Here is a 24168-nt window from a genome sequence, read left to right as displayed (position 1 = left end):
CCTAATTGTCATTTCCATCTATAATTCCAGGTGGCCTGTACAATTTAATGTCAATTGTCACACTTTTTTGGTGTGATTATGAAATTATCTATGCATTTCAAAATCACTTTGAAGACAGAATAACTTGATTAATAATTTCTGGACTACATCCAGCATTGTACCCTAAGTAGCATGAATGCAGAGCTGATTTTATATCCACAGTAAATAAAAAATGTCAATATGAGCTAATTTGAATGGAGAAAAATCATTATTCTTATTTATGCTTATATCATCTTGACATCCTTATGGCCACTGACCTTTCTGTAAACTTGTCATTCTGTGAGCTGCTTCCCAAACCTGCAAATAGGAAGAAAGAGAAAAACCTAGGAAGAAAATGAAAACTTTCTGTTCTATAAAGATAATACCTGGATTCCTAAATTGCTCTGTATGTACTACTATTAATACCACATTTCTTTGATATAAAATCATATTTCAGCAGTGGCTGGTACAGTGGCACAGGAACAGGTTCTGTGTGGCTCAGCTGGTGTCCCACTGCTGTGTGCAATGCCCCTTGCAAACATTCTGGTTGTAACTGCAGCCTGGGACTTTATAGCAGAGCGTTTTACACAGCTGTTTATGCATAGTTGGCAGCTACATAATGCACTTATCTCTGAATAACTGATTCTGCAGACAAAGGGAAAAATTGAAAGAAATGTTTGGCTTGGGTCATACTAAAACAAATGAGTCTCTTTATTTCTTCTGAATGAAAACAGTGCAAATATTTTAGTTTCTATCAAATTAGCATCCAATTATTTCTTAATTATTTTTTTCAGCTATTGTTTTAATTTTGTTCTCTTAGCTTTGCCCTTTGAGACCAGTCTTACTTTCAATATACTTACAAGCAATATACAAAGAAAACTGAGTTTGCAGTGGGGTTGGGCTCAAAGTCTCTTCTGCTTTTCAATACACCTTGTGGCTTCCCAAGTTGCCATAACACTTCTACAAAGCAAGAATCAGCTGTGGTGGTGCATCTGATCAGTGTATGCAGAGTTAATTGGCAGGTTAATCAGCACTGATTGCTCAGTTGAAGGTGGCTGAACTCAGCCCAATTCTCCCTCACTTCTCCTTCAGCCTCACCACAATCGATCACATTACCTTTCACACCTTTATCAAGCTGTTAATTTCCTTGGTCTTTAAGAGTTTTATTCTGCTTGAGGTATCAATTTAATGTTAAATGTGTGTGACATCTTCTCATGGTTACAAAAGGCTATAAAGATGGACTAAAAAGGAGTTATTGTATAGCCAGTTTAATTTTAGGTAGATTCATTATCCCAGTCATCTTGAAAGGACAAGAAATTTTGTTCCCAAATTTCAGGATGAACATTTTGTTTAATGTACTTTTTTCAACAGAAATATTCACTAGTTGCCTGATGACAACAATTTATTAATTATTTTGGAGAAAAATCTGGATGTTGATTAAATCTGATTTGTCAGATTCAGTTCTGTATCTTTTCAGCCTCTAGTCTGTTGTACAGAGTTTTTCTACTGGATATGTTAAAAAAGGTCTTAAAATACAATAAGCAAAACAGCAGAATAATTTAAAATAGTATTTCATGCCAACTGAAAAAAATTCCAAGGAAAAATAATACATCTGATTTCTGGATGTGAAGCATTTGTTCCCTCTTTAGAAGCAGTGACAAATCCCCACCATTTAGGTAAGCAGGTTTAAGGGCAGTGACTGAAATATTTTCTCACTCCTGATCTTTGAATATTGTGCAACTCTGGGGACTTTCTAATGCATGTAGTGTGATGCCTTAAATACAGATAAGGCAAGAAATGGGACATACTAAGGTGCACATCCTGTGGAGGAGCAGATAAAGAGCTTGAGCTGCCACAGAACTCTGCTTTAAGGGCAGCCAGGGTTGATTTGACTGCTGTGGCCCATGCCACTTATGACAAAGTTGGAGTGGCTTATCAGCTGCTTTCTACATGGTGGCTTGTTTGTGATTGTCATGGAAATGTGGATGGGATGCACATCCTTACTGTCAAGCTCTGTTTCTCCTAGTGTGTGTCAGAAGGGTAAAGTTAAAAGAGAAGTAAGAAGTAAGTTAAAAGAGAAGCTAAAGAAGGAAGGGAAAGAAAGTTCTCAGGCTCTTGTACTGATGGTGGAAACCAGTGCAGTGCCTTGCTTTGGTGCTTTTGGTGCACTGGCTACATTTAATTCTTCTGCAGATTAATACAAATAAACCCTTGAAGAGAAAGGGGCCTGGTGATAAGTAAAAGATATTTCTTACTTGGAGGGTTAGGGGAATTTAGAAGGATCTGTGTATTTCTTCCTAGAAAAAAATAAAGCAGAGAGACTAACACACCTAGCACTTTTTTTGTATGTTATATATTAGATTACCTGTGAAAAAATAAAAATGGAATATATGGGTACTCAAAAATGTCTTCCTTGTGAGTTTTATAAATTAGACAGCTGAAGTTCATTTAATCAATTCTGTTTTCATCCCATTCCTCTTATCTAGAGAACAATATTCCCAGGGCAGAAAGTCATGCACAATATCTGTTTGGCTTGCCATGGACAGCTGGGCAGCCTTAGGCATGCAAGATGCTCATTAATGCTTGCTCGCTGCAGGTCTCCCCCGTGTTCACCCATGAACACCTTTTTCTGTTGCTCCCGAACAAAATATTGTGTTTGTATTGAAATTGGCAAAACTCAGTCTTGCAGAAGTGCTCTGAGTGTACAGCTGCTCTCTGTTTCCAACAACTTCTATGTAGCATGATGCCCACAAGACATTGTTCTGGGAAACACTGAGGACAGATAGCAATTAGAAATTCCTAGTAGCCTGTGGTGAGTGCCAGATGTACGTTTACCTTTAGGTACTATCAGCCACACGTAGCTTGAGGTCCTGCTTGCAAAGGGAAAATCATAGACATTTTCCAGTTCACGAGGAAGCTTGTAAACAATTTTCCATATTCTCCAAAAGCGTTTTTGCATTTCTTTGGAACTCAAGGCTTATTAAATAGCTAAATGTGATGAGGAATGCAGACAGAAGAATCTAATGAAGTTTCAGGCCATTTTGATGGGGACATTCAAAGATGTCCCAGGAAAGCTATTTGCACTGGGGATATTTTTTGGGCTCAAGTTCTTCCAAAGATTGTGAATCTCCATGGTAAGTCCAAGAAAACTGACTCACAAGTTGAAATATTTCATGCCTTATGGCCTTTTAACCTCATACTTTCCAAGAACTTATTGGTCTATATATGAAATCTTAATAGCTAAACCTGTCTCCTGACTTTCCCCACATACTCCCCCAGCCCTTCAGCTCCTCTCTGCTAACAACCTGGCCTTAGTGAATCAGGATGTCTGCCTTGTTCTTAGCAACCAGTCTTCTTTGTTCCCTGTTTAGCTTTTCTCTCCCTTTCTCGTTTAATAAATACTTTGATTTAATTTATTAAATTTTAATTAATATAACTCCAGACTTGCCTTATATCCATCTCTCTTGTTTGTTTGTTTGCACTGTCCTTTTCCTGCAAGGCTTGGACAAATGTTAAAGATATTTAGGCAGAGCTAAAATAATGGCAGAGAAAAATGTCAATAGGATTTGGGCAGGGTTTACAAAGTTTTCTGTCTGAAGTTGTCAAGGGACCTGGTGTGCAGGTATAAAGTAAACCATTCAGATACTTGGGGATTTTGCACATCTAAACCTGGAAAAATAGAAGATTAAGATTTTAAGTGTCTTCTGAGATCATGGGGAGATTGCTGAGATAAAACTGCAAAGCCAGATTTAGTGATGCAGTTCCACCTCCACAACTGATTTAATGAACAAAACCCTAGATATAAATAACTACCTAAATAGTTCTGAAACAAGCCCTGAAAGTCAATTTGCTTTAATGAATCAAGATCCTTCTAATAAGTTGTCTTAAATTGTGAAAATTCATAATAAAAATGAAAATAAATACTTGTATGTAGTAGGGATAATAAAACTTACTGTTCAAATTTAGGCTAATATGACAATGCACCTGTTAAATATCATGGCTGTGTTCTGTCAGTCTGAGACAGCATTTTTCCAAATCAGTTTTCTATGAAATCTTATTCCTTATTTTCTACTGTTATCAACTCAAGATATTTTTTGGTTGATGTGACTGTTGCTCATTTAGAAAAGGGTAAAAACTGTGTTAGCCCTTAGCTAGAAGTTATTTTCCTTCTGGCTGATGGTGTGCCTTTCTACCACTGTGCTGAGCATCACTAGAAAGGATTTAATTGTTCAGAACGCAAAATGTCTGTGCATATGGCTTCTCCAATATTGTAACAATAAATGTGTCATTCTGCTTGTAATTCCAAATGTTTGGAACTTCCTTATATGATGCTATCTCATCAATAGATCACATTAATGCTCTGTGGATAAATAGTGCCTTCCAAAAACTAAAATCTGTAAGATTAGACATGGAAATATTTTTTCCCCAAAACCGGTTTGTTCTTCACAATATTTGAAATATCAGTGAATACCAGAAATTTCACCAGCTTACACAGTGGCAACACCTTCAATAAAGTTACTGGCTGATTTTGTACAGATTTCAAAATAGGTTTATTACATTTTTAATGTGCTTTGCGGGTGAATGGGAAGAAGGTAAGCAAATGCTCTCAGGAAAAATCTGTTCTTTGTTGCTTCTAAAAAATTCAAAAAGTTGGCACATTTTTATTCAAAATAAATTTAAAAAAATTATGGAAAATTATTTTATTATATTAAAAACTGATGGAAATCTTGGTTTTCTAGAAGGCAATCATGGTCTTCTTAAATGAAAGATCTTGTTGCCGCAGTTAAAAGGAAACATAACAGAATATGTTAGATAAAAGGATAAATCACAAAATCAAAACCATTTTGTTTGGTGTAGAAGATGGTCTCTTTTGTCACAAACTATCTCTGATGAAAAACCAAACTGAAAGTACTGTGCAATCTTTTCATCTTCCTGCTTTGGGCTGGGGGTTGGGCATACAACTCAGGACATCTGACTGATCCAAGCTGCTGTAAAATATGAAAGAGCCCCATGCAAATAGACACAGAAAGGTCATGATTCTCTCATGGGGTACAGACACATCACAAAAATGACTGACTTCCCAACTGCTGTCACTTTGGGACACTCAATTGAAACCAGATTCATGGCTACTTACCAAAATTTTAGAACCAAAAATAGTTGACTAAACCAATCAGAAAGCTGGGAACAAATGTTTTGAGGTGGAGGAATCTCGATAGTTTTAACTCAGTGTCAATAAACTGGAAAAATATATCATCAGTTTAAAAAAGTAGCTGGAAAACAGATTTTCTCCCCCTCTTTAAGAGGCTCCTGTTGTTCCTTGTTTTCTGAAGTAGTAACTGTGATCAGAGCTTTGTAGAGAAGTTTTAAGATGCAGTGGAAATTAGTGTCATGGATTCATGGAAGCCATCTACAGGGGATTTCTCTGATACTTTATGTAATTTGTTGACAGGAATATTACGAAAATCCTAGAAGAAAGTGGTCCAACAGCAGGCGAGGAATGTTTTTCATTCTGGATTGGAGACCAGTATGGGGGAGGATGTGGGGGGGGGGGTGCTTCAAAGACAGCAATTCTTAGAAGTTCTGGTTGAAGCTTAAAATGAAAAATATGCTTCCCTGCTCCTTGTCTGCTGGTGGAAAAAAAAAAGAAAAAAAGAGAAAAGTTTCAGTAGTATCATATATTATTAAAATAAAAACTTGTTCCCTAGACAATTCCAAGCATCATTCATAACACATTCCTCCTGACTGCACTGAGGATGTTTGTCTGATAAGGATATTCTATAAATTAAATATATATATACTTAATTATATTTACTTAAGTGCACAAAAAAAATTTAGATTTTCCTACTGATGTAATAAAGTTGAAAAAAATATTCCAGGAAAGGTAAAAAAAAGGAAAAAAATATTGGTAACTATTATAACTGTCATCTTGCCCATATGGAAAGAACATATTTCTAGGAAAATAAAATAAGTTTTAAAAATAGCATAATGAATTCACCCATTTGCTCTTAGCTTGAAGACTAAATACTAAACTGGCTTGTAAAACAAAAAGGGTTTCTTAATGCAAAGAGATATTAATATGATATATAATAGGTTTAATATGTTCTAATGTGTTTTAAAATAGATTTTTTTCATTAAAAAAGGCAATGGGGGCATCAAGTTAGACTTGATAGTTTGTTAGAAAGGAGAAGTTTTATGTCTAAGTAAATTATTTCTGCTTATGTATTGCAATATGACACCATTTCTTTCAGCCACTTTATGCTTCATTTTCTTTCAGTTTTTGTGTTGAACTCACTGAAGATTCACTAAAAATCATTATGCATTTTGAAAACTGAACTTGAGCTGGGGATATAGTTATGCCTCATTAAAGGAGAGGGAGTCATTAATGCATTAGCTGTCTTTTGATTTCACATGGTATTGTAGTTTAGTTACCTAGCTCTTGTAAATGCTCACTTGAAAAAAAAAAATTCAGGAGTTCAGTCTTGAGAAATGGGATCAACTGATGAAATAAAATATGTTGATCACCACAGCAGGTTTGTATATGGCAGGAGGAGATTAAATCTTGTGTAATAATCAAATATTCAGTGTAGTTTCTTTTCCATAATTGTGTTGTGAGGTTTTACATCTGATGCCTCTGTGGGTTATCACAACATGAGTCCCTGCATACGTGAATATGGAGATGGCGCTGAAAGTAAAAGTGCACTTATGTTTTGTAAACTAGTGGAGATACTACTTTAACTATTTAACTTTGACCAGAATTTCTAAGCTACATAAGCAATCAAAATAATGGGCTGATTTTCAAATCTTGCAAGAATCCACGGTGGCCAGCGCATTATTTTGCAACAAGTTTTTTTTAAAGTTATGAGAGACATTTCACTCAAGACTGCCCAGATCTGCAGCTATAAATCCAAACTGCCATGTGAATAGAGAATTCAAGTAATCACCATGTTCCATCTAATCTCTCTCAAAAAGGTAAGAAACTTAAAATTGCTGAAGAAACATCTAACATAATTACATGAATTTAATCCAAACACTAATTCTTCTGAATATATCAGGAATTTCTGAACGGAATTCTCTACTTTCCTGTCTCTGTCAGTCAGGAATTTTCGACTGAGTTTGATCCTCTTAAGTCTATTGCTAACTGGGGATGATTAGGACATCAGTTTTAAACCTGAAAATTAATGTATAAAAAATATATTTAAAAAGTCTCATATCTTTCTTCAGGTATAAACTAACATCCATGTAAGTAAAGCTATTTTTTTTCCCGATTCCCGAGGGTCAGAAATGTTCTGGGTAGTCAGGCTTGCAGTTCCTTGTAGATGTACTTGGCAGTATCCTTAGAAATTACTTAAAATCCCTAAAGAGAGAAGGATCCATGTACGTACCAAATGCCAATATAATTAATCTGGGAAAAACATGCACATTTGAGTCACTGGTTCTAACATGGGAATATACTGATCTGTGCGGAAATATCTAAGGATAAAACCATAAAATGGATTAAAAGAAATATTTAATTGTATTTTAAATTAATATTAAATTACAGTATTTGTACCTTTTTTCCAAAAGTAGAATGAAAACATTTTTGGTTTATTTCTATCTGAAAAGAGCCATGTAGCCTTTGACAAAAGGAGCTGAGTTTAAAACACAGACTCTTTTTTTCCTGACCCTTTTGTTCCCTTAGAAGAAGAGAAACTCCAAGTTTTCAACTTACTTATGGTATCACTGCTTCATTAGCAGTAAGTCCCTATGTACTATATCGAGAGTATCTCAAAGTATTTGAGAAAATTATTTTTTAGTCAATAATGATAATAAATAAATGTTGGAAAAGCCTTCAGTATCTATATGCCTTTTGTTATGAGCTGATTCTGTCATCTGGAATGGATGTATGTGTGGGAAGTTAAACAAAATCACTAAGTAGAATGAAGAAAAATTAGGATATTGCATTTGTGGGGCCCTTGTCACAGAGAAGAATTTGGAATGATGTTTCTGGAGCTCCTACTTGAGTTCCTAATCCCATCTACTCCATCCAAACAAGTCTAGTGCTGTTTGCTTTCTGTCTGGTACCCACTCTAGTATTGGTTCCTCTCCATTGGATGGAAAAGATGAAAAAAAAAGTTTTGTCTGGGAGACCATGAAGTTTGCAGTTATGGTGGTCCTTGGAAGATGAGCAAGGCTGCACTGGGCGCTCATGACTGATATAGATGTTGAATAAAAAATAGCCAGTGAGTTCTCTGCGACACTCTGCTGTCATTCCCTATAGCTGTTCTTAGGTGTTCACAGTTGTGAAGTCTCACACAGTTTTACAGTCATAAGAGAGAGTTTCTTACTTCTGCAGATGGTCTTGATCCAAAGAAGACCATAGCCTGTGACTTGAGGTTGGGGTACATCTGTCTAATTCCAGATGCCTGCAGTGAGATTCATGTGAGTCATTGGGATGAGGTAAATCCAACCCTGCAAATGCCTCCTTCAATCTGTTGATTATAAAGGCTGTCTAATATAAATTGGATCAGTGATGAATGTTTACTTTTCATTGCTACTGAGTTCAGTATATTTTCATTAAGGACAAATGTCTGCTACAAATGTCCCCATGTTTGTTTTCTGCAAAACGATGGAAAATATCATGCACAATACAAGCTCCTTTGATGTGGAGCTATGACCAAGCAGAATAAAATGGTCTTATCAGAGTGATAACCTTCTTGTAGGGGCAAATTATATATATATTTTTGTCCTTAATAGTGTATAGTGGAAGTAATCTTGCAAAGGTCAATAGAGGGAAACAGCTGATATTAATTTTACAGTGCCAAAAGTCTATGATTTCTCAAATAGTCTGCTTTTGGAAAGCTATTACTACAACTGCATACATTTACTATATATGGAAATTTTGAATTTTTGTTAATCATGTATTAGTTTAATTTAAAGTTACATTATTTTTACCATTTTTCTCTAGGTCTTCAGAGGATTTAGAGTTTAATTCCTATTGTTCTCAATGCCTTTGAGGGTCTAGAGTTTGATTGATATATTTAATTTTGACCATAATTTCCTTCAACCATCAAATTCACTAGTCAATCAATAGATAAGTCATCATGTGCCTATTTTGTTTATATAGATATGCAGCTCTAAAAAACAAAGGGAATTGCATTATAGTGTTGCAAAGCCCAATTAAGGAAAAGGAAAATTAGAATCAGGTTGTTTCTTTTCCTACATTCCTCCCAAATTATTGCCTCTGGTGTGATTGTTACAACCACATTAAAAATACAGTTAAAATGGAGTATAAACCAAACCCTCTCTATTTATAATTTTCTTTTACGAAACAAGATTTTGAGAAAATGGAAACAGTCCAATCAAGAGAATCAGGAAACTTGTATCTTGGTTTTCAGAAATGTTAGAAAATACAGCAATATTAGGAAACTGGTAAAAATTGGCAGTTGCATGGATGGTTCAGAATCTGAAATAGTTTAGAATAAACAACAATTAATACTAGCTACTACATGTAAATGTTATATTATGAAAAGAAAGGTTGTATTTCAGAATGCTTTCGAGCCTAAAAAACCCCTTAGCTGTACAGACATTTTCCAAGAGAAGAAGACAATACAGGGTGTGTCAATGAAGAGTGATGGACAAGAACATACATCTGCAAACCACAGACGCCACTGTACAACCCAGCCATGAATGAATTTACCCAGCTGGCAGAAAGCAAAAGTTCAAATCAAGACCAAAAGTGCCAAACAAAATTATTTTGTTTCAAATACATAGCTCCAGACCTGAAGCTGTCCCTAAACTCTTCCCAGATGTCCTAACCTTAGTCAAATATTTCATTGTGGAGTCATGCTGTGAGTGCTCTCTGGCTTGTTTATTTGAGGCTCCAGGAGGAAAGATGAATTCCAGCAGTCTGGAAGGGTACAGCTGAAGAGGCAGATGAGGCACTGAGCTGCTCCAGGACTTTCCAGTTTAGATTTCACTGAAATGAATATAAGTTTTTGGGAAAGCTAATAATACTTAAGGATACATTCACACTAAATGTATTTCCAAAAGTATTTAAAATACATTACTTCCATCCATTTAAATGACATTATTCTTGTAAGGAGACAGATGTTGGGTGAGTTATTAAATACTTACTTTTCTGGTACATATATGGTCCAAATGCCCCACACAATAATACAGAAATGAGTGTTAAAATACATTCCATCTGTACCTTTATCACTCATCTGTACCTGATCCAAAGAGTGGCAGATCTTTCCCCGTGAGGACAAGTCATTAAACCAGGGCAGCATATCCTTCAAATAAATAAGCACACTTTATTTCAGGCAGCCCTCTTGCAACTCCTTTATAATGGTCATATTTACGTAAGATTAAAATCTTTCCCGTGCAAATACATTCTGTCTAAAATTCTATTCAGTTCACAAACTTGTAATAAAACAATGCTTTCAATACTTTACTCTTAGTAAGAAGGAGAAAGGAAAGGATCTCAAATTTAATATGTTGTTTTTAATTGATATGTTTATATATTTGTTTATATATGTCTCTCGGAAATAGTCTGTATTAAGTATTTCTATAACATCTATCCCAGTTGCTGTTTTGGGTGGCCACGGGGAACAATGATTGCTGTTACTGCAAATTATGTCCTGAGCATGCTCCCTTTCACCACTGTGCAAGGAGTATGAACAAAAGTAAAGTGATGACTAGTGTATAGAAATATCTGCAGGTTTTCAGTGAGATCCAGACTTCTAGGTCCTCAAAAATGTTTGGACTAAATTGCAGTTAATAATTCTGGTGGTTTTTTTTTTTTTTCCCACAGTGAACTGTCAAAATAAAGAGGGCTTTTTTCATGTAGAAGCAGATCTCAAGGTTTTTAGAAAGAAATTGAAAGATAAGCTAAAAAAGACTGAGTATCTTGTTATGTGGCTAATCCACAGAACTTCAGAAGCTTCATCAGAAAGCCTTTGCTATTTGTTTAAGGCAACACCTGCAATCAAATGTTTTTTAAAAATATATTCCCAAATAAAGGGTTATGAATTATTAAAAATATTGTCAAGGATGACTTATTGTATTGTATTCTCAAGACTGAGATACATAGATAGATTAACCTGAATCAGAATGTTTATCCATACACATAGATATTGCTACTCTAAGTTTGGAAAAAAAAGTACAATTCCTGATATTTAACACAGTGGGAAAACTTGTTCTTTTTCAAAATAGATAAGTTTTCTCCTGTTGTGGGCAAAGAAAACTAACACAATCATTGCAAGTAGTGATGGTTTGAGATTTTAAGAGCAGCTACTACCATTAGGGTAGGGAATGTCAGCCAATCACTAATTTCATGCCAAACAGCACTGGTCTTACATGGCAGTGCCAAACACCAATGTTTTGGTATTAAACTAAACTGTGCAGAGATGGTGGACTGCATTGTTGCTAACTAGTAACTTTAAAGACATCTGAGATTTCAGCAAGGCTTTTGAGACTGTCTGTCACAACATCCTCATAAGCAAACTCAGGAAGTATGGAATAGATGAGTGGATAAATGAGGTGGATTGAGAATTGACTGATCAGCAGATCCCAGAGGGTTGTAATCAGTGTCACGGGGTCTAGTTGAGGCCTGTCACTTGTGGTGTCCCCCAGGGTTCCATACAGGGCCCAGTATGGATTGACTTTTTCATTGATGACTTGGATGAAGGGGAGATGCCTCTTCCACAACTTCAGTGGACACAAATCTGGAGGAGGAGTGGCCAATACCCCAGAGTGCTGTGCAGCCCTTCAGAAGAACCTCAACAAGGTGGAGAGATGGGCAGAGAAGAACCATGTGAAATTCAGCAAAGGCAAATGCAGAATCCTGCAGAGGGCAAGAACAACCCTCTGTGTCAGGGTGGGGGCTGACCTGCTGGAAAGCAGCTCTGTGGAGAAGGACCTGGGGGTGCTGGTGGACAACCATCTGTCCATGAGCCAGCAGTGTGTCCTGGGGGCCAAGAAGGCCAGTGGGATCCTGGGGGCATTAGGGAGAGCATTGCCAGCAGGGAGGTGATCCTGCCCTCTGCTCAGCCCTGGTGAGGCCACATCTGGAGTGCTGTGTCTAGCTCTGGGATCCTGAGGCAAGGGAGACATGGAGCTCCACAAGCTGTTCCAGTGAAGGGCAACAAAAATGATTGAGGGACTGGAGCATCTCTCTTATGAGGAAAACCTGAGGGACCTGAGCCTCTACAGCCTTGAGAAGACATGACTGAGATGGAATCTCATCGATCTCTATAAGTATCTGAAAAAAGGTGACGATGGAGCCAGGCTCTGCTTGGTGATGCCAATATTGGTGGTGCAAATCTTGTCCAAGCAGTAGGACAAGAGGCAATGGGCAGAAAATGATGCACCTGAACGCAAGGAACTTGTTGCACGGGCAGCTGAGCACTGGACCAGGTTTCCCAGAGAGGGTGTGGATCCTCCCTCACTGGAGATAGTGAAGAGCCACCTGGTTGTAATCCTGTGCCATGTGCTCTGGGATGAGATCAGAGAGGTTGGACCAGATCACTCACTGTGGTCCCTTCCAACATGACCCATTCTGTGATTCTGTGAGACCCTGGGAGATTCAAGCAGCTACAACATTCATTCTTTACTGAGCTGCAGACACCTGTCGGGGCCGGGTGGGGGTGTTATGAGAAGGATTTCTAAACTGGGGTAAATAGGATTGTTTCCAGAGTTCTGGGTCTCAGTGGACATATAAGTACTTTTTGAGTGTCCACCATGATCAGGCCATGGTGTGTCCCGCTTCCCTTGGTATCCTTTTGTAAGAAGATCTGAGGGTGAAGGCTTGTGGGTTGTGGGGTGGCACTGTGTTAGATTAGGATCTGAACAGGCTTGTGTAAAGACAACAAAACAACCATGACTAGGAGCTAACTTTGTGTAGTTGAGGCTGAGTTATCAATACTAACCTTTATTTGAAGGAATTGAGAACTTTTTAAAGGCCCCTGCTAGGTTGGGAACCTGGTGTGATGATGTAGCCATACGTCTGACAGTCATTAGATTCCAGGTTCTGATCTGGGCTTTGATGCTCATGGCCCCTGCAGTCTTGGGCAAGCTGCTTTGTGCTCTGTGCCTGCAGAAAGGAACAATGATATTCCTCCTCTTCCTCCTCTTCCTCTTCAGAGAGAGGTTATGCAAATTCATTACTGACTGTTTGTGAAGGGCTTTGAAGTAGAAAATCACTCCATAATTACTAAGTATTATTTAATAGCTCTTTTATAGTAGGCATTTCCTTCTGAATTGCCCCGTTTGATGTTTCATTAAAATGACATCATGCTCACTTGCAAATTACAGTGGTAGGTCATGTGCTTGCCAGGATAATGGAGCATGAAGAATATAGACCTGCCTCCCTCTAAATAAATTAATTTGCAAAAATTATCACTGCTGAGGCCAGACTGTAGGTCTCGACTTTCTCACATCCATGACCCTGGTCATACACTGGTTCTTCTTTATTTTTATTGATTATTGTAACATTAATTTGAAACTACTCTTTCCATCATATCATCCAGGGATCTTTTCTGTCACAGATGAAATATTGGTCTATTTGTGATCTATAAGTTAAATGCCAGAGGTTAAAACAGGACTATCATTTGCTGTAACTGCACTCCTAGCAAGGCCAACAAAAAAAAAAAAAGGAGAAAACCACAAGAAAATAAAAATAAAATTGTTCTACTTGGCTTTGGTTTTGAAAAGGAAAAATCTTTTGGTCCTTGTGCTGTAATTTTATGAAGGTGAGCATGTGAGTGCTGTGCAGGGACCATCTCAGACTTCTGCTCCAGTGTATTTCATATTTTCGATGCTCAGGCTGTGTCTGAACTGCTGGATGAGAGAGCCTCAGGCTCTTATTCCCCAGATACATCCCATCCAGGAAGCTGTTAGTTTCTTCATGTGTCTTCAGGTCTTCACCTGAAAGAGCACCTATTTTAATAGGCAGGACTCAGGCCTGGGCTTGATGTGAAGTTACCTGTTGCCAGGATGAGTATCTGGGAGCTGGGACTTTGGAAAACACCATTTATCCCACAACTAGAAATAGAACTCCAGTGGCACTGCCAGACAGACAGACCTTTCTGGATTTTAGGGAGAAATAAAATTTTTTTCCTAAACTACCATCATGGCTCTGCTGTTTTAATTCATTATTTATTACAGGATATTCAACCTTAACTAGCAGTTTACAAAAGTGGATATTATTTTTAGTTCATTTCTCTGTAAAACATCACATCCTAGGATAATAACAGAATTGGTAATTATGAAGTGAAATCACTTATTGGACTCACAAAAATAGTAAATTGGTATGTTACTTTACTAGTCTTTGGAATGATTTCTGGCTAATGAGTAGGAAGCATCTTCAAGTTATTTCTTTACAAACATGGATTTATATTCATAGCTAAAAACCTAGGACATCTTTCAGGAGAAATATACAGAAATGAAACATGGGCTGTTCCATACTTTTCCTAGTTTTTTATGTTTTCAGTATAAGGATTATATGTAGTGGGACAAAGAATAACCATCAATATCTGTATTCTCAACTAAAAGGAACATAACAGGGAAATAATTCTACTTTGGATGAAAAGGCACATACCAAGGACCTGCATTCCCCAAATGAAAGCTGATAGTCAGGAGAGATAGCAAAAGTTAATGTTCTGGAGAGCAGAACATGCTGTTAAGTGTCTATGGCACCAGTGCAGTGGGAAAATGTCTGGATATGCTATTTGCCAAATAACTGTTATTTGTGAAGGAGTAGCTCCAAAGTCATATCCTACTGCTTTGGCACACTGAGAGATCCAATAAATGAAGACAGACGCTGAACCTGGCCTTGATGTATCCAATGTAATTAAGGAAGAAATCTTAAAGAACATTTTCCTAGTAAATTAAAAGAGAATGTTTTTGGTTTTTTTTAACTTTTAATGTTGTAATGTATCATTCTTGGTGTCCCCAGCCAGTCTAGTTTTTTGTGGGGTTGTTTTTTTGTGTTTTTTAAAGTGGAATCCCACTGAAAAATGTAGAAAAATGGATGAAACAGTGAAGCTGAAAAACCTGAAAGAGAAATTTTTTATTTGATTTCCTAAGCTGTAAAAAAGAAAGGCAGATAAACATAAAAACAATAAACATACTAACATAATATATTCCCATAATCATTCACATTGAGTTGCTACAATTAACTTTTGCTCCCTCAGATCACAAAGGTGAGTTGTATATTACCCTTTTACTGGGGGGAGGGCGGGGGGAACAACAGCCCAGTGAAAGAGAAAGAAGCAGCTCTGAGTGTTCAAATTAAAAACTTGCATCCTTAGATGCTTCAACTTGGCTGACCAATTTTATTTTTCAGAGGAAAAAAGTCACATATGACTCCTGTTTGGAAATGAGTTCCCTTCCTACGGCTCATCTCCTCCACAGCCAAGGAGAACACCCTCTCTCTGCAGGCTGCTGGCAGTGATGACATCCAGAGCCCTCACAAGCCTGGGGCTTCATCTGTCTGTCAGAAACAGGAACCCAGCAGATAAATCACTCCTACAGCCCTAGTTTTCTTGTGTTACTAAATTCATGAGAAATGTGAAATCTTTTAATTTAGAAAAGGCAAATGAAAATTTCATGTGTACCCTGTTTGGGGTTGGCAATTTGTTTGGAACAAAATTCTTCCTGTATAAAATAAATGGAAAAGCTCTATTTCCACATTATTGTGCCTTACCTAGTCTTCACATAGCAAGAGAGATTATGTCTTTTTTCTGCCGAGGTTTATTACACATGTTCCTTCTGAATAGCTGTTGAAGAATAATTCTTGAGAATACTGGTATTCACTCTTTTAAAGTTTGTTATGGATATTAGAATACAAAGTCTGATTTGCATCTTAATGAAATGCCCATATTCTACATTACCTCCAGCCCATCAGTTATTTGAAATTATATTTCAGGTCACGCTCAGTTTAAAAATTAATTGAAAATAAATTAGTCCCACAAGGATATAGCTGTGAACTGTAATTTTGAGTGACAATAGGATAAAAGACTGTGGATTTGATCATGTCACTTTAAATGCATTTCATATATGTAAAATTTTAAACTTTCCACAAGCATGCATTTAAATTGATCTTGGCAGACATCTATTATCTGTGTAATTCAGGAGCACTATAGGAAAAAAATATATGGGAATCACTTTGAGATACTTGTCACTAAGTATTATTTCATTAAAAACTCACCTGCCATTCTGGAAAAAGCAAAATCACCCCAAACTCCAACCCAAATAAAAAACCCCCTAACAGAAACTCTCTCCTGTTTTATAACAGAAATGATTTGCTAGACTTACAGTCTTTCAAAGGTCTGAGAAGTCATGGCAATGAATCTGTGATATGTGATACATCTACAGTATTCCTAATGATACAGGAGACTGAACAACCAGAAAGACATCAATACATAGCAAGACTATGTGAAGAGAAGCAAGAACTTCCAATGTGCAGTTTGTGGTTCATCATTCAAATGTTGATTGTGACAAACAACTGGAATGGGCAGAATCTGAAGGAAATTGAAGTGTTGAATTGGCCTTTACTGAACCATCAGGGTCCCTTTGGAAGTCTAGACTCAGGTGTTTGAAACACAGGGAAAAGGATAAGGATGTGACTTCAGGTGTGGGTTGACACCTTGAAGTTTTCAAAAAAAAAAATAAAAGGTTCAAATCTATTCCAATCCATTTCTCTCATGTATAACTGTTTCAAAACATCAACAGCTTGCAAAATTAATACAAATGTAGAAGCACATTATTACTTATGCAGAAGTAAGCTAGAATTAAAATACAAACCCCTCCCCCTGCTCTCAACTAGGTAATGACACTTTGTTCTGCATTACTGATTCACTTCTGCTAAAGTGATGATACATCCAGGTGATACTTTGGCCTTCTAAATTTATTGTTTGAGGAAAAAGGATAGGAACTAAATGTGTTCCTCCAAGGCTTCCTATTCTGTCTTTCAAAGGTGAGGTCACTAAGGTGAAGAACAGAAAAATCAGTAACTCCTTAGAAGAGTTACAAATACAGTACTTGAACTCTCTTTTAATGTTTTGTCCTATTGCTTTGCTTTGTCATCCATCTCCTTGTGCAACAGAATCTGCATTAAAATATCTCCAGTCCAGGCCTGAGGATGTCTCAAGGATGCTCCAGCAATCTGAGGGTTTAGGGAGGGAGACCTGCTTTAACTAAACAATTGCAGTGAAGAGTCAGGGTGATGTATTCAAAAGTCAGTTTTGACATTGACCTTTAATTGCAATTAGGTTTTTCTTTTAGGGATACTGGCAGGACTGAGGGAGGAAAAGTTTTTCTCATTTCAACTTTGAGAATCTAAAATGTGAGCACCTAGAAAAATGAACTTAAATGAACTTGAGAGTGAAGAAGTAGCACATAGGTGAGTACATTAGGACATAAGTATACTTTCTGGAAGCTCTCAGCCAATGGCTAGAGAGAGTTTTACAAACAAAGGTAACTAAAATATGGCACAATTAATCATCTTTCCACAGTCTGTTTTGCCTGAGACTAACATGTATTAAGCAATAGGTCTAGATGTAAAAAATCTGCTAACTAAATTTTCTAAATAGGATGTGAATGTACATGAGTAAATGTTAGAAATGTTTAAAACACTATTTGACTTTCTGGGGTAATCAGTTTCCTTAAAAAAATTGAAAGGGACCCATCAGGATCGCTAAGTCCAACTCTTGTCCCTGTGCATGACAAGAACATGTGCCCTTGCACATGACAAGAATCACATTGTGTACCTGAGTGCATTGTATAAACACTTCTTGAACTCTGCCAGGCTTGGGTGTGTGACCATTTCCCTGGGCAGCCTGTTCCACTGCCCAAGCACACACTGTGTGAAAACTTTTTCTTGATATCCAACCTAAACCTCCCCTGACTCAGCTTCAGGTCATTTCCTTAAGTGCTGTCCCTGGTCACCAGAGTGATGAGATTGGTACCTGCCCCTTCATTTCCTCTTGTGAGGATGTTGAAGACCTCAGTGAGGTCTCTCTTCAGTCTCCTCTTCTCCCAGCTGAGCAGACCAAGTGACATTAGCAGCCCCTCAGGAAATAAAGATCAGAAAATTAAATCAGGAAAAAAAAAATAAAAAGAGCCTGTCAAAACCTTGGATGGAAAATGGATGACCGAGTTACATTTTGGCTTTCTATTATGAAAAGGTTTGGAAAAGAAAGCAAAAAGTCCTATGCAGACAAATCACAGAATGTGCCATTTCCACAGCCATCTGCTATAAGGATATGACTGTCCAGCTGTGCTATATTGTAAGAAGTGAGAAAAATGACCACTCAGGACCTGCAAAGAGGAAAAAAATCCCTTGACAAGCCTGAAATCTTGTTTCACACCTCCCTCATGACAGGGGTTTTCTGTTCCACCATACCATTTATTAAACTTGCATCCCAGGCCAAATCTAAGCTGTAAAGTGTGGTGATTTGTGGAAAGCAAACTTAAGCTGCAGTTATCACAAGACACAAGGGAAAACAGATTAAGTAATGGACTGCAAGCAAAGAGCTTTTCCTAATTCTAAAGTTTATCACAGATTTTGGAATTGTCCCCAGCACTTAAAAACATAAATGTTGATTTTCAAAACAGTAAAAATGGCAGAGTCAAAATTTCTTTAAAGCAGGTGATTCAAAATGTGCTTAGGCAGAATCCCAGTGCTTCTTATATTGCAATTGTTTATGGTTATTCTTTCTATCCTCATTTGAAACTCCAGTGCTTTTTAACAAAGTGAATAGATGAATATCTCCAAGAGAGTGACACCAGCATCACAGGGGCTATCATGGGGACAGGCTTCAGACATCAGACTGTTTACAGTTCATCAAAATCAGAAAAATAATGCTTCTTAGTCTTGATATCACTAAAGTGCAGAATATGTGAATAAACCATACTTTCCAGGATTCTTGCAAGAGGTAGTTAAATAATATTAAAGGTAAGTCATCAGAAAGAAAAAAGAACAGGATCATTCATTTTTGACTGAAAAGCATACAAAAATTTAAAAGACACCTTTGTAGAAAGTCATCATCAATAAACATGTAACCTGTGAGAATAAAGAACAATTCTTTTTTAAGATCTATACCACATCAAGAAAGGAAATTGCTGGAAGCTGCTGAATCAAGCTCCTGTCAGCACCTCTGAGGCCTTCTGTGAAAACTTTGCTTTTCTCTCAAATTCAAATGAAAATAAGGAAAAAACCCATAAACTAAACCAGAAAACAAAATAAACAAAACAAAACAAAAAAGCCCAAAAAACACCCCCCCAAAAAAACCCCTCTTCAAGCATTGGGATTAAACTTTGAGTTAGGTTACCTAAAGAGGAGAGATGAATTCAGTGGCCATCAGGAGATGCAGGTCAAGTCCCACAAGACTCCTAATTAACCAGGCATCTTCCAATGAATGTACATAGTAAGAAAATGAGAGAAGCAGAAAAGAGAAGAAGGTCACCAAAGGGTTAATCTCACAAGCAAGAAAAGTTTGTAAGCAATTTATAGTGCTGGAACATTAAATTTTATTATGCTGCTTTGGAAACAGAGTGATTTTTTGCTCTAATGTTATGTGCAAAGGCAGTATTAGGTATAAGTAGTAGGTTGAAATGTTCTGAGAGAGCTGTATGTCACCGTACAGCTAAGTACTCTGTTAATAAATATGGGGGATCCATCCTTGCTGAGTAGGAACAATGTAATTATGGCAGTCATCCAAGAGCAAATGAAAGGATTGGGATATGGTTTTTAAGGTCTTACATTTGAAATAGTTGGTTTCCAGCTCTCTGTTAGACAAAAGGGAGAGAGAACTGGAGAAGGCCACCCCGGAGAAGACCTCTGGCTGGTCCAATTCTTGTAATATTCCTAAGTCTCAACATTTCAATAAAAAAGGTGTGGGGTGATTTGCAGTGCACATGTATTTTCCCAGTAGCTGTAAGTGCTATATCTCATTGGATTTTGTAGCTTTGATGAATGTGTCTCAGTTCACAGTTGAGAAGAAATGCTAAATGCACACATGTTGTCTGATACAATGGCGCAGTTGAGAAGCAGTCCCTTGCCACATTTCAGTGACTTGGTTTCTTTAGACCACATGACCGTGCCCTTAGAGCAGTAATTAATACCTCACAGGTAAAAGCATTTGTGTGTTTTACTTCAAAGTGTTCATTTTAGCCTCAGATATGAAAGAACTGGCGTTTAGTATTGAATTCACAGGGAATATGTGGGTTTAGGCACTCAGATTTCTAAAGAGGAAAAAAAGCCGCGAGTCCCGTCCTTTTGCCTGCATCCCTCTCTAAGTGCTCTGGGAACCTGATCCCACAGACGAGGGCTTGTTTGGCTTCCCTTTGGCTGCAGAAGCCACATTTCTGTTCAGCATAAAACCGGACATGAAGAGGGAAGGTTGGTGCATGCCCAGGTTGTGCCCCATATGGAAACAGGAGGTAATTGGGGGATATTCCAGCTCAGAGCCAGGAATTCAGAAGTGCCTCTATCCCTGCTAGTATAGGCGTAGTCTCTGAGAATGAAAAGCACCATTGTTTCTTCTCAGACTTTTGGCAGAGTGCAGTGAATGTGGCTGAATACTCTTCCCCCACCACATAAAAGAAAGACAAAATTCCTAAGAAGTGGTATTGGACAAATTCTGGAAAGTGAGTGACTGACTACAGCAAAACCAGGCGAATTCATAGTTCAGTAAACATGTAAAAACCAGAAAACTGACAATGACCCACTCCTTTCACTTCAGTTGATGTGTACAAAGCATGTGGAAACTTCAGAACTGTTAGTTGTGCCAAAAAAAAAGCATCACTGTGTAGTAAAATCATTATCTAAAATATCAATTGCTTTCTAATTTGAATGTTGTATATCAGAGGTTTAACTTCTTCAAAAAAAGCAAAGTCAAAAATAGATATCTAAACAATGCACATTTTAAAAAGAAAATGAAAATCCGTGATATAATGTTTTTAATTTTTTAAATTTATGTCTTTTTTTTCATTCATCAGTTTCCAAGATGTTTTATAAAAATCTGAAGGCAAAATGCAAGCAAGATTGAGAAGCCACCTAATAGGTAGCTGTACTTTATCTTGTGAACAAACATTAGCCAGCATGGATGTAAAAGTGCATCACTGTATTTTTTATTTTGATGCTGAATACAGGGCTTTCCATCTGTCTAGTCTTTCTTTTAAATAAGATTTGCTTCCCTTGCCATATGTTCACTGTTAATATATTTTTCTTCACTTGACATGATTTTGAATCTGATCTAAAGTGTCAGAAGCAATAAGAGTCTTTTGACTGAAATCAGATATTGGAGATAAAATTTTGTGTAAAGAAAATTGACAGGTGACCACTGTTGCAAGAGAAAACTGCTCAACACACAATTTAGATCAAATAAGTATCAAAGATTTTTATGAATTATTAATGTCACGTAATTAACCAGCAAATACAAAACGATATATTCAGGATCAATATCAGGAATTGAACAGATAAATCATGATACTGGGGTCTTACCAAAGGTTATAAAACAATTACAAATTTCTCAACACTCTCCTGTAACTAATCCCCACAGCACACATACACTCAACCACAGAGACATGAATTTCTGAAATGTAGTCTTTTACATCAAAGACCCCATATGAGATAAGCTTCACAAACTTCTTAAGCCCCATCTTAACACTAGTTATTGTTTTGTCTTCATTTACTTCCACTGAAAAACTATACCAGAATCCCACAATTTTCATGCTTAAAAACATTGTTCCAACTTTCAGCCTTCATGTATTTAAAGTGAGCCAGAAGATTTTTCTTCTGGGATAGTGTTGCCCTTTAGTATGTACAGATGTTCTGGTGCTCTCTCTCTTCCTCCCCATACAGAGAGGAACAGCAATCTGTATTGCAAAATTAATTATAGAAATGGGGAGGGAAGAGCACCTCTAGGGGCTGCTCTGCTCCAGCCTCTGATGGAAACTGGGACAACTGTACTAGGGCAGATGGCATTTTGTCTGTATAGCTTATCTTTGAATACCTCACAGGAAGGAGATTCCACAGCCTGCTGGTGCTCAAGGCCAAGAATGGCTCAGCCCTGGGGTTGCCTGCTGGCCTCATCAATCCAGCTGCTGTACCTGCAACACAGAGCCCCGCTCTCTGGAGGATACACAGATGCAGTGTCCTCTAAAAATGCTGGTGATGAGGCATATTATAGAGCACATTATGTTTCATGTAGTATGAGGTGCCCTGTGGTAAGTCTTGACATAATTCCATCCTGCTGAAAGGATTTTGAAGAAACTTGCATGCAATGTCAGCTCGTTCCTCAGCTGTAAGGAATACTGAATATAAATCACTTATACTGATAGTGCACAAGTGTTCACAATGTTCTCAGTAGGTAGATGCTTGATTCAGTGCCAGAACACCTACTGAGCAAGTTTTTTTATTCTTTCCTGTCATGCACTAGACATGCATCTTTGGGATTAAATATTCCCTAGTGTTGATATTAACTTCCTCAGGGGACAGATGTTCTATGCTTAGGATAGTAATTACTTGCAAGGGCAACATTCAACAGGCAGAACACATGAAAATTTCCTGAATCATCATGTCTCAGCCAGAAACAAAGAATTCTCTTCTTGAGTTAAGGTTTCAAGAATTCTTTGTTTCAGCATAAAATTAACTTGCAAGTGCAGGCTCTGTAAGTCCAATTTGTAGAGGAGGGAGGAGAGGATAGAGCAAACACCATTATTTCAGTATAATCCCTATCCTGTTTACATGTTCAAAAAAGCTAGGTTAAAATGAAGTAGGAATAAATATCCATGAAGAGAAAGTAAAGGAAAACAAGCCAGCAAGTAACCACCCTACTACATGAAATAGCATAAATTCCTTCATTCCATTTTATGTTTTTATCACAAAGACAATGTCTTTACCATTGCCTTAAGTGTCCCATATTCTCGTCCCATATTGAAATTTCTTATCACAGTCAAAAAAACGATCAATGAGTTGGCAATAGCAGACTATGTGAAAAGACAGGATAACATTTTTAACATTTTTCTTGGTGTACTGAAGTGTTCTATTGTCCTGTGTTATCATTCAGAAGTAGTAGAAAAGCCTCCCATTCCTGTAAAAGCAGCATAGAAATGAAACTAATAAACATGATTCTGTGGAATTTTATTTGTTTGCTGACTTTTTGATGATGCAGCAGCACAGTTTTGAAAGTCCAAACACAAGCCTGCAGCCACATATAATGGCTCTGGTTTATGCTTCTTATGTCTTTGCTCTCTGTCTACCCAGCTCTCACTCAGATGTTGTATTTCCATGCTCTCAGGCAACTCTGAGTAAAAAGTCAGTGTTGGGAATTCTAGACTCATTTTTCTGACACACAACGAATTGCTGGCAATGGAGTAGCAAAGCATATGCTGAAGCCATTTGGGGGCAAGTAGCAGCAGCTCTCAAAAATCTCTCTCTTGTGGCCTATGGTCACATTGTGTTTGAAAGATTTCTTTCTTTCCCTCAAGTGTACCAGATGGACTTTTGCGCATAACTTCTCAAGGTGTGTTGCAAAACATTCCTGTTCAACTGCAGCAATATGTTATTCCACTGGCAGTAGTGATCTGGACATTAGCTAGCTGTATTGTCCTTGGCAGGAATTAGACTCAAGCACAATCCTGCTGAATGACTGACCCATGCTACCCCCAGCATCTCAGGATGTTGTAGCCAGGCACATTGTATCCTTGAAACACAGAATAAATGTGTTATGTAGCACAGACCTTCTCCCTCTATTACAACACTTTCCAGATACCTTGAAAGGAAGAGATTACTTTTTTTTTTTTTTTCCCTGAGCTTTGCAGTCAGTGGTCTCTGAACTTATATAACAAAATTGACCCCGGAATAAGGTATGGTTTTTTTCTTGTGGATTTTGAAGGTGGGTGGATTGGGGAAGGGATGGTCATATTTTTCTGGCCTCTGTAGAGTCTGACTACCATAATTCCATTCTGCATTTAGTTTGTCTCCCCAGCTCTATAACAACACTCTGAGTCTATTGGGATTTGGGTATTTTTCTTGAAAGTTCACACTTTCTTTGTGCTACTTAGTCACTTATGTCTGTCCTGTTCTCCACACTTGGATATGGGCTCCTTCATCAGTTTCCATGAGTATCTGGAGATTTCAGCAGAGCTGCTCAGGGCACTCTG

Source organism: Molothrus aeneus, chromosome 2 (assembly GCF_037042795.1).
Source record: "Molothrus aeneus isolate 106 chromosome 2, BPBGC_Maene_1.0, whole genome shotgun sequence".
Taxonomy (NCBI): Eukaryota; Metazoa; Chordata; class Aves; order Passeriformes; family Icteridae; genus Molothrus; species Molothrus aeneus.
This window is presented reverse-complemented; position numbering follows the sequence as displayed.